General features: G+C 38.8%; 1 non-coding gene and 1 pseudogene across 1 annotated transcript; one reads left to right on the top strand and one right to left on the bottom strand.

Annotated features, from left to right (window-relative positions):
- The first annotated feature begins 4,074 nt into the window (after positions 1-4,074).
- On the top strand, positions 4,075-8,247 carry LOC149752739 (uncharacterized; annotated as a pseudogene).
- On the bottom strand, positions 4,468-4,574 carry LOC120112812 (small nucleolar RNA R71). Its single transcript, XR_005514444.1, has one exon. It is a non-coding gene; the product is annotated as a small nucleolar RNA R71 (small nucleolar RNA).
- Positions 8,248-12,093: the final 3,846 nt, after the last annotated feature.

Genomic DNA, 12,093 nt, shown 5'->3' with positions numbered 1-12,093 from the left:
GATCAATTCCCTTGTGTGTGACCCATTGGGTTCCTTATCTTAGCCAGCAGTAGGTGCAGGTGCAAGTTGACCTAACCTGATTAGAATACCTCTAATCCAATTTAGGTTCAATTTAGTGCTAAACCTGACTTAGCAATCAGAACCTTTCTGATGCTTTGATCTAATCAAACTCTTTGATCCGATCAACCCACAAGACATGATTGACGTCTAGCAACGTATCATGTCTACCCGGAAGATGAGGAATGTATTGGACAAATCCAAACATACCCTTCAGTGGAAAGTTACTGTGCAATTCAATCCCTCAGTCATACTACATCCTGAATAAGTGCTCGAGTATGGATCAATATCAAACTCAATCACTTATTCATGTCTCTCTCAATCTTTTATATGATAATTCAAACAATGAAACATTAGAAACTCTTTCTAATATTCATTTTGCTTTGATCAAAGGCTTCGTGAATCATCATAAGATTAGAGTAAGTAGGATGTTACCTTCTCTTACTAGAAGTGACTGATTCCTTGTTGACCTACTCACAACCTTCGTACAAAATCCACCATATCCAGAATACCCCGTACACAACGCAATGTCGTGAATGAGGGTAAACCAAAACATAGCTTCAAGTGCACAAGGTACCATGGTGATCTCAGGTCTAAGGATCACTTGCACAACTCCCACTATGAGAACCATCTTTTGATAATTAAGTAAGAATCCATAAGATGTTCTCATGGCTGGTCATTTCAGTGAACTCATTCCTCTAATGAGCACCCACATCTTTGTATTAGTGTCTCACACAAGTGATTGTGAGATCAATCACCCTCTACATTGAGCATACATAAGATGTGCCAGTCTTTCCGGTAATATTGATCCCCGACTCAATATACCAATTTGACTGGGAATATTCTAAATTAGGATTTTAGAATTTTAGGTCTCACTGGTATGATCTCATCATAACCCTAAAACCAATGTCCTAATTTGTGGGGTTCATCATCCAATAATAAAATAGATAAGCAGCAAATGATGAAACACAATGCCTTTATTGATATATATCGAGTGTCAAAGTACATGATTTGGAGGATTACAAAGAGAAACCCATCAAATGATTGGCTGATAGGGCATCTACTCTTTCAGCTTTTTCATTTCTCGAAGCGTCCTCGCATCGTGGGCTCATGATGGGGCCGCACGATCCGACGAGGCGCTTCTGTGTTCGAAGCGTCAGCCTGAATTTAATGCGGCGCTCTGACTCTCGGGCCGACACGTGTCACGATCTGAACGGGGAGCGGCGTTCTTTCTTGTTGATCTGGGCCGTTGGAGGGATCTATATAAACCCCTACCTGGCCTCCGGCTTCTTTCTTATTGTCTTCTTCTACCTTCACTTTCTTCTCAGTCCGAAACGGCTGTTCCGCCATTACCTCCGGCGAACTTCCTAAGGTGTTTCCCTTTTCATTTGTTCGGAACTTTCTTCCCTCTTTTTTCTGTTCCCAATGGGTCGTGGTCCGAGTGAGTCCGGGTCTACCATGAGCGAGCTAGAGGTTGAGATGGTCGAGGAATGGTTTTTTCCTCTGCGGGGGTTCCGTTTGGAACCCGCTGGGTTGGGGGACCGGGTAACGAACCCCCCTGTAGGCCGGATCGGAGTGTACTCGGAGGCACTCTGGGCCGGCCTACGATTTCCTCTTCATGGGTTTGTGAACGAGTTGCTCGGGGAGTACGAAATCGTCCCTGCGCAGCTCGCTTCGAACGCATGGAGGACAATCATCGGGTTCCTGTCCCTGTGTATGGCGTACGGGATCCCGTCTTTCGTGAATGTCTTCCGGCGACTTTTTTCACTTAAGTCTAACCCGGGAGACGGAGAGTGGCTCTACATCGCCTTTCGGGCTGGTCGGCCACTCTTTCATGGCGCCCCGTCATCCATTCATGGTTGGAAGGAAAAGTTCTTTTTCTTGGATTCCGAGCAACCATGGGGGTTCAACCCTAGGTGGAGGCGGAGCCGGCTCAAGATCGCTAACCAACTCCCCAGGCTTTCCTCGCGCGAGCAGGGAATCCTTGACACTATCCGCAGCCTCGGAGATGGCATCCTTCTGAACGGCCTCGTGAACGAGGATGCTTTGATCAATATTGGTCTGAGCTCGGCGCGCCCTCCGGGTAAGGGTGGTAACTAAGGAATTCTCCTTTGTCCCCCCCCTTTTTTTTTTTGCAATATTTGGCTAACTTCTTTTGTTCGTCTTTGCAGATATTGCAAAAATGGTGACCAAGAGCGACGTCCTGTACGCTCGTTTCCGAAAAAGGGCGGCCGAGTGACGTGGGAATTTATTTCACACATTTTCTTAGTCTTAATTATTTTGTTTTAGAGTGTTTTGTATGTTCTTAGCTCATTTGTCTAGAATTTAGGTGTCTTTTATATTTATTTAATTCTTGAAAATTCTTGGTATTTTGCAGGTGTTTAATTATTGAATTGGTTGAAATTGGGCTGGTCTAGTCAACCAGAACACTGTTCGGTTTTTGGGTTCTAACCGGAGCTACAGACCTCCGTTTCAGATGTTGTTTAGCTTGCTGGAAAGATAAGATGGAGACCTAAAACTTTTATGAAGATCACAAAACCAAGTTCTGCCGTTTTAAAGTCCAAAATGTAGCCGAAACGGAGAAGTCCGAATCTGTCCAGAATTTTACTGCGGCCCAGACCCTGTTTCGGTTTTCAGCTTGTATCTGGAGTTATATAAGTTAGAATAATGCAAACCCAGATGCGTTGGAAAGCTGAGAACTATATCTAAAACTTTTGTGAAGGGTCCAACTCCAAAGTATATCGTTTTGATGCTCTAAATCCAGCTGGGAGTCGAGTCTAAAAATCAGCCTAGAATTTCGGGATTTCAGCAAGCAGATAGGGAGGAAATCTGTTTTAAAATTCAAAAAAAGAAAATTCCGAAAAAGAGGAGGAGAGCTAGCAGATACGAAGAGGAGGAGAAGCAGATAAAAAAAAAGAAGCAGAGAATCTGAAATTCCGAGAGGAGGAAAAGCTAGAAATTCCGAGAGGAAGAAAAAGCTGGAATTCTGGGAGAAAGAACGGAACGGAGGATTTTTGCAAATACAGAGTTCTTTTCCTTTCTCTTATATATTTTTTTTTTATTTTTTTATTTGCTGAATTGTTATTAAGAATGTTGAATGCGAATTTATGTTTGAGAAATAATTGGATTGATTTATTAGTTATGATTTGCTAGTTTTCTTATCCTAGGGTTAGGACGTAGTCATTGAATTTTTTATATGAATTGAGTATGGTTGTATTGAATATCTTTTGTTAATTGCAATTTGATGATTTCGATTTTCATTCTTGCAATTTACTGGCCATGAATTGCATGCTTAAGATGTTGAATGAAGTAACGAAAGTTGAAGTTCGATATTAGTTGGTGAATTTATCAAACATTGGTGGTGTAGTTTAGAAATAAATGCACACCCTTGTGACCTACAATCAAGAATTTCACAGATCATAATGAATTTATATTAATTTCTATGATCACGAAAGTAGACATAGGATTAATATAGGTATAGGTGTTATACCTTGAAAGAGGATATCACATAAAAAAAAAGGGATTCGGTCATTGTAATTAGCAGAATATTAACAATCAGATTTAAATTCATTGAAGGAATTCAATTGATGAAATCCAAGCCCTAGGAACCTTTCACATTTGATTTTTCAGGTCAAGAAATTGCAGTCAGTCACATCAATTTGGGGTTGTCTAAATAATATAGGAAATTTATAAATTGGTACTTGAATCGCCTCCTTGTGGAAACGATACTCTTTTTGCCCTATTCTACTTGTCATGACCGATGCACTTGTGGTAGAGTCTAGGGACTATCAAGTTTTTGGCGCCGTTGCCGGGGAGGATTGTTTTTAATATCAATACAAATAATTTTCTGCATTAATTTAGACTGTTTTGTTCTTTTTGTTAATTTACGTTTTTTATATTTAGTGTATGCCACGAAACTGTGAGCTAATTGAGCCTTTTGATCCAGAAATTGAGAGAACCCTAGGAGCATTAAGGAAACAACAAAGATTAGAGCTAAAGCAAAAACAAGTAGTAGCCATGGCAGATAATCAAGATAACCAGAATAAAAGGTTGTTGAGTGACTATGCAGTGCCGAATGTCAATGGTGCTCAACCCAGTATTGTGAGACCTACAGTCAATGCTAATAATTTTGAGATTAAGCCTGGTCTCATCCAGATGGTGCAGCAGGAGCAGTTTGGTGGAGGACCTTCTGAGGATCCACATGCACACCTTGCCAATTTATTGGAGATTTGTGATACAATCAAGATGAATGGAGTTAGTGATGATGCTATTCGTCTCCGACTTTTTCCATTTTCTCTAAAGGATAAAGCCAAGGCCTGGTTGAATTCTAAAGCGCCTAACTCTTTCACCACCTGGAATGCCTTGTCACAAGCTTTTCTGAGTAAGTATTTTCCCCCAGGTAAGACTGCCAAACTTAGAAATGATATTACCAGTTTTGCTCAGTTTGATGGTGAATCTTTGTATGAAGCCTGGGAGAGGTTTAAGGATTTGCAGAGGAAGTGTCCACATCATGGTCTTCCTGATTGGCTGATTGTACAGACTTTCTATAATGGATTAACACATTCAGTCAGAATTACTATAGATGCAGCTGCAGGAGGTACTTTAATGAGTAAGTCAACAGAAGAGGCATATGAGTTGTTAGAAGAAATGGCCTCTAACAATTATCAGTGGTCTAATGAAAGAGGTATGCCTAAGAAAGTTCCAGGCATGTATGATGTAGATGGCATAAACATGTTGAATGCCAAGGTTGATTCTCTAGTAAAAATGTTCGGTAAGCTGGGTAATGTGAATTCCATTTCTAGTCCTGTATTGAGTTGTGATTGCTGTGGAGGAGCTCACATGAGTTCTGATTGTATGCAGGTTCAATTTGTGTCTAATTATAACAGGCAGCAGCAGCAAAACAACCCTTATTCCAACACATATAACCCAGGATGGAGGAATCATCCCAACTTTTCATGGAAAGATCAAGGTAACCAAGGTAGCAGTTCTAGACCTCTCCATCCTCCTGGTTTCCAACCAAAACCATCCCAACCAGAAAGTAAACAGTCTTGGGAGATAGCTATTGAGAAGTTAGCCAATGCCAGTTCAGAGAGATTTGAGAGACTGGAAGCAAAGGTTGACCAGTTGGCGAGTTCCAATAGAAATGTGGAGATGCAATTGGGGCAGTTAGCCAATTCCATCAATTTTCATGGACAGGGTAATTTGCCTAGTAAGACAGAGGTCAATCCGAAGGAACATTGCAAGGCAGTCACCTTGAGAAGTGGTAAGCAACTTGGTCAGGTAAGTGGTGAGACTATAGTTGGTGATAAAGTAGACTATGAAGAGGTGAACAAGAAGGTCAGTGAAGAAGTTGAGGACCTAGCCAAGACACCATCCCCACTACCACCAGTCGAACCTTATGTTCCTCCCATTCCTTTTCCTCAAAGGCTTAAGCAGAATAAAATTGATCAACAGTTTGAGAAATTTTTGAAAGTGTTTAGGCAGCTTCACATTAATATTCCTTTTGCAGACGCCTTAGCACAAATTCCTGCATATACAAAATTTTTAAAGGAGATCATGTCTAAGAAGAGGAAATTGGAAGATTTCGAGACCATTGCCTTGACGGAGGAATGCAGTGCCATTATCCAGAATAAGCTTCCACCAAAGCTAAGAGATCCAGGGAGTTTTTCTATTCCTTGTACTATAGGTGATGTTGATTTTTCTAGAGCTTTGTGTGATTTAGGTGCTAGTGTTTCACTAATGCCTTTATCTGTATCTAGGAAGCTTGGATTGAAGGAGTTAAAGCCTACTACCATCTCTTTGCAGCTAGCTGATCGATTGGTCAAATATCCTTTGGGTATTCTTGAGAATGTGCTGATCAAGGTAAAGAAGTTTATCATTCCAGTTGATTTTATTGTTTTGGAGATGGAAGAAGACACCGAGATCCCTATCATTTTAGGCCGGCCCTTTCTAGCCACAGCTGGAGCTATCATAGATGTTAAGAATGGTAGGTTGACTTTGAAGGTTGGTGAAGAAGAGGTAGAGTTTAATTTATTTGAAGCTACTAAATATCCTTCTTTTACTGATCATGTTTTTCGAGTTGATGTTGTAGATGAGTCGACTAGAGAGGTTTTTAGGGCTGAAAATACTAAAGAACCTCTTGAGACTTGTTTAGTGAGTGCAGGGACAAGTAAAGATGATAATCTAGAGGTTGCTAAAGTGGCGTGTGCATTAGAGGCTACATGTCCTAAGACAAAGAAGAGAGGTATTTATTTTGAGGATATCGGCAAAGGTAAGCCACCCCCTCCCCCTTCTAATGTGAAAGCACCAGTTCTGGAGTTGAAGCCATTACCCTCACATCTCAGGTATGCATTTTTAGGTGAAAATAATACTTTACCTGTGATTGTGAGTGTTTCTTTGTCTGATGAGCAACTTGACAAATTGATACGTATTTTGAGATTGAGAAAAAAAGCCATAGGATGGACTATATCAGACCTTAGAGGAATTAGCCCTTCATTGTGTATGCATAGAATTTTAATGGAGGATAACCATAAACCTATTGTTGAAAATCAGAGACGATTAAATCCGAACATGAAAGAAGTAGTTAGGGCTGAAGTTCTTAAATGGTTAGATGCAGGGATTATTTATCCTAAATTTGATAGTTCATGGATTAGTCCAGTGCAGGTAGTACCTAAAAAGGGTGGGATGACTGTGGTGCATAATGAAAATAATGAATTAATTCCCACTAGGACAGTAACTGGGTGGAGAGTCTGCATAGATTATAGGAAACTTAATAGTGTTACCCGTAAGGATCATTTTCCTTTACCTTTTCTTGATCAGGTGCTTGAGAGACTTGCTGGGTATGCATATTACTGTTTTTTAGATGGTTATTCAGGGTATAACCAGATTTCTATATCCCCCGAAGATCAAGAAAAGACCACCTTCACTTGTCCTTATGGTACTTTTGCATTCCGTAGGATGCCTTTTGGTTTGTGTAATGCACCTGCTACATTCTAACGTTGCATGATGGCTATTTTCTCTGATTTTGTTGAAAAAATCATGGAGGTTTTCATGGATGATTTTTCTGTTTTTGGATCTTCTTTTGATAGTTGTTTAGATAACTTATCTCGAGTTTTGCAGCGCTGTGAGGAGACCAATTTGGTCTTAAATTGGGAGAAATGTCATTTTATGGTGCAGGAAGGTATTGTTTTAGGCCACAAAATTTCAGCAAGAGGCCTTGAGGTGGACCGAGCAAAAATAGAAATTATTGAAAAATTGCCACCACCTACAAATGTTAAGGGAGTTAGAAGTTTTCTTGGTCACTCAGGATTTTACCGGCGTTTTATTAAGGATTTCTCTAAAATTTCTAAACCTCTTTGTAATCTGTTGAATAAGGATGTTGTGTTTGATTTTGATAAGGATTGTTTGAATGCTTTTAACAGGTTGAAGCAAGAGTTGGTGTCAGCACCAATTATGGCAGCCCCAGATTGGAGTTTGCCTTTTGAGCTAATGTGTGATGCTAGTGATTTCGCTTTGGGTGCTGTTCTCGGCCAGAGAAAAGACAGAAAGTTGCATGTTATATATTATGCTAGTAGAGTTTTAAATAATGCACAGTTGAATTATGCAACAACTGAAAAAGAATTGCTTGCTGTTGTGTTTGCTTTTGACAAGTTTCGATCTTATCTTGTAGGTTCCAAGGTAATCGTATATACGGACCATTCAGCAATCAAGTACTTGCTGAAAAAGAAAGATGCCAAACCGCGCTTGATTCGGTGGGTGCTGTTGCTTCAAGAATTTGATCTTGAGATTCGAGACAAGAGAGGCATGGAGAATGTGGTGGCAGATCACTTGTCTAGATTAGAGGGGCAGTCAAGAGCAGATGAGGTGCCCATTAATGAAAGCTTTCCAGATGAGCAGTTGTTGGCAGTTTCAGTCATCCCCTGGTATGCTGATTTGGTGAACTATTTGGTGAGTGGCATTGTTCTCCCTGATTTGAGCTATCATCAGAAGAAAAAGTTTTTGTGGGATGTGAAGCATTATTTTTGGGAAGAACCGCTACTCTATAAACACTGTGCAGATGGGATGATTAGAAGATGTGTGCCCCAAGATGAGATGCAGGATATACTTGACCATTGCCATTCCTTGCAGTGTTGTGGACATTTCAGTACCTCTAAGACAGTTGCAAAGGTATGGCAATCTGGTTTTTACTAGCCGACCATGTATCAAGATACTATACAGTATGTGAGCATGTGTGATAGATGTCAGAGGGTTGGCAACATTTCAAAAAAGAATGAGATGCCCTTGACCAATATCCTGGAGGTTGAACTGTTTGATTTATGGGGAATTGATTTCATGGGCCCATTTCCTTCTTCCTTCAATAATCAGTACATTCTGGTAGCAGTGGATTATGTGTCTAAATGGGTTGAAGCTACTGCAACTCAGACTAATGACTCTCGAGTGGTGATGAGATTTGTGAAGAAAAATATTTTTTCAAGATTTGGTGTGCCGAGAGCTATTATTAGTGATGAAGGCTCCCATTTTTGTAATCGGACATTTGAGGCTTTGTTGAAGAAATATGGGGTTACTCATAAGGTGGCACTTGCCTATCATCTCCAAACAAATGGGCAAGTGGAACTTGCAAATAGGGAATTGAAGCAAATTTTGGAGAAAACTGTGAGCAGTTCAAGAAAGGATTGGGCAAATAAGTTAGATGATGCACTTTGGGCCTATAGGACAGCTTTCAAGACACCTTTGGGTATGTCTCCTTACAGACTTGTCTTTGGAAAGTCTTGTCACTTACCAGTGGAATTGGAACACAGGGCCTATCGGGCAATCAAGGAGTTGAACATGGATTTGAAAGCTGCGGGAGAAAAGAGATTGTTACAGTTGAGTGAGTTGGAGGAGTTTAGGTTGGATGCTTATGAAAATACTCGGATTTACAAGAAAAAGACAAAGCATTGGCATGACAAACATCTTCAGATTAGAAACTTCGAAATTGGGCAGCAAGTATTACTCTTCAACTCAAGACTTAAGTTATTTCCAGGCAAGCTTCATTCTAGGTGGTCTGGCCCATTCACGGTAACGAAAGTGTATCCATATGGTGCTGTTGAGGTGCGTAGTGAGGTCACTGGTGCATTCAAGGTTAATGGGCAGCGTTTGAAGCCTTATCTTGCTAGTAATGTGGTTCCTAAAGGAGTGATTTACTCTTTGAAGAATCCTACCTATGGTTGATGGTGTGGAAGTCAAGCTAATGACTGTAAACAAGCGCTTCTTGAGAGGCAACCCAACCAAAAAATAAAAATAAAAAAAAAATAAAAAAAAATCCTTTCTTTTGTCTTTTGTTATATGTTTTAATTATTGTTTTTATTTAAGTCTTTGAATAATTATTGTTGTTACCCCTTTCTTTTTGGTTGTGTTGTGTAGGTGCAGAAAAATCAAGCAAAAAGCTAGTTTGTGTTCAATTCAGTCGGACATTCATTGTGTTCAGCCTTGCTAAAAGGGGAGTATTAGTCTTCCATTTTTCTTTGCTTTCACATTGAGGACAATGTGAAAATTATATTTGGGGGAGTGGATATTTGATTATGCTGAATGTTGGTACAGGTTATGTTTGTTTGAGAAAGAAAATTTTTTCAAAATTCTGGTTTGTTCACTTTCATGCAAGTTAATTGGTGATCATATCCATGTCTTCCAAACCAAATTTTTATGTGAAAGATTAGGAGAAATGAACATGCATTTGCACTTGTGTGAGACTTATCTAGGATCAACATTACACTTTTGGGTTCTTTATTGTGTTTAAGCATTGAATTTTGATTTAGGATAGGCAATATCTTATAAAGCAAGAGTAAGCATATTTGTTTTCCTTTGGGATTATTGAAGTACATCTTTCCTTGCAAAGTTGTATGAGTTGTGTGATTATGCATAAAAGATGAGTGTGATGCTTTTCTTGTGATTATCCCCTTTGATCTAGTCCTAAACAGGGTTTAAGTAAATAGAGTGATAATGATTAGACAGTCGAATAAATAAATGTGTACCAAGTTCTATCTACTCCAATGTTTTGAGTTGCTTAGTAACTAGGGGTATTCATCACCAATGTTTACTTTTACGTCAAACGGCAACTTGAAATATGAGTATGCAAAAGCACTTTAAGTGTGTGACTTGTTGAGTAACCGGGTGCATCCATCACAAATGCTTGTATTCGCGTCAAAAGGCAAGTGGCAACTTAAAGACAAAGAATAATTGAGAAAAAAAAAAAAAAAAACTCTCTAGTTTGCTACCTTGTTTGTAGTAGTGAGAAGGGGTGATTGCAGGTTGAGTTGTTACATGATTCAATTGTGTTGGTCGCATGATAAATATGATTGAGTTTGGAATTATATATGGATATTTGATCTAGAGAATGTGAGTATGCTTAGTTTTTCTTTATTTGCTATTGTTTATGTACTAAGTTGAAGATTTGATGTTTGCATGATAGGTCCTTTGGGTGTGATGAGTTGAGCCTGACTATGGTTATTGTCCTTTGTTTTTATGGTTTTTCTTTTGCTTGAGGACAAGCAAACATTCAAGTTTGGGGGTATTTGACGTGGGAATTTATTTCACACATTTTCTTAGTCTTAATTATTTTGTTTTAGAGTGTTTTGTATGTTCTTAGCTCATTTGTCTAGAATTTAGGTGTCTTTTATATTTATTTAATTCTTGAAAATTCTTGGTATTTTGCAGGTGTTTAATTATTGAATTGGTTGAAATTGGGCTGGTCTAGTCAACCCAGAATACTGTTCGGTTTTTGGGTTCTAACTGGAGCTACAGACCTCCGTTTCAGATGTTGTTTAGCTTGCTGGAAAGATAAGATGGAGACCTAAAACTTTTATGAAGATCACAAAACCAAGTTCTGCCGTTTTAAAGTCCAAAACGTAGCCGAAACGGAGAAGTCCGAATCTGTCCAGAATTTTACTGCGGCCCAGACCCTGTTTCGGTTTTCAGCTTGTATCTGGAGTTATATAAGTCAGAATAATGCAAACCCAGATGCGTTGGAAAGCTGAGAACTATATATAAAACTTTTGTGAAGGGTCCAACTCCAAAGTATATCGTTTTAGTGCTCTAAATCCAGCTGGGAGTCGAGTCTAAAAATCAGCCTAGAATTTCGGGATTTCAGCAAGCAGATAGGGAGGAAATCTGTTTTAAAATTCAAAAAAAGGAAATTCCGAAAAAGAGGAGGAGAGCTAGCAGATACGAAGAGGAGGAGAAGCAGATTAAAAAAAAAGAAGCAGAGAATCTGAAATTCCGAGAGGAGGAAAAGCTAGAAATTCCGAGAGGAAGAAAAAGCTGGAATTCTGGGAGAAAGAACGGAACGGAGGATTTTTGCAAATACAGAGTTCTTTTCCTTTCTCTTATATATATATATATATATATTTATTTTTTTATTTGCTGAATTGTTATTAAGAATGTTGAATGCAAATTTATGTTTGAGAAATAATTGGATTGATTTATTAGTTATGATTTGCTAGTTTTCTTATCCTAGGGTTAGGACGTAGTCATTGAATTTTTGATATGAATTGAGTATGGTTGTATTGAATATCTTTTGTTAATTGCAATTTGATGATTTCGGTTTTCATTCTTGCAATTTACTGGCCATGAATTGCATGCTTAAGATGTTGAATGAAGTAACGAAAGTTGAAGTTCGATATTAGTTGGTGAATTTATCAAACATTGGTGGTGTAGTTTAGAAATAAATGCACACCCTTATGACCTACAATCAAGAATTTCACAGATCATAATGAATTTATATTAATTTCTATGATCACGAAAGTAGACATAGGATTAATATAGGTATAGGTGTTATACCTTGAAAGAGGATATCACATAAAAAAAGGGATTCGGTCATTGTAATTAGCAAAATATTAACAATCAGATTTAAATTCATTGAAGGAATTCAATTGATGAAATCCAAGCCCTAGGAACCTTTCACATTTGATTTTTCAGGTCAAGAAATTGCAGTCAGTCACATCAATTTGGGGTTGTCTAAATAATATAGGAAATTTATAAATTGGTACTTGAATCGCCTCC

The sequence above is a fragment of the Phoenix dactylifera genome, chromosome 10 (genome assembly GCF_051530095.1).
Source record: "Phoenix dactylifera cultivar Ajwa chromosome 10, Ajwa_hap1_PhDact_Kaust_v1.1, whole genome shotgun sequence".
Classification (NCBI taxonomy): Eukaryota; Viridiplantae; Streptophyta; class Magnoliopsida; order Arecales; family Arecaceae; genus Phoenix; species Phoenix dactylifera.
The sequence above is the reverse complement of the archived record's forward strand: the minus strand, read 5'-3'. Positions and strand labels throughout refer to the sequence as shown.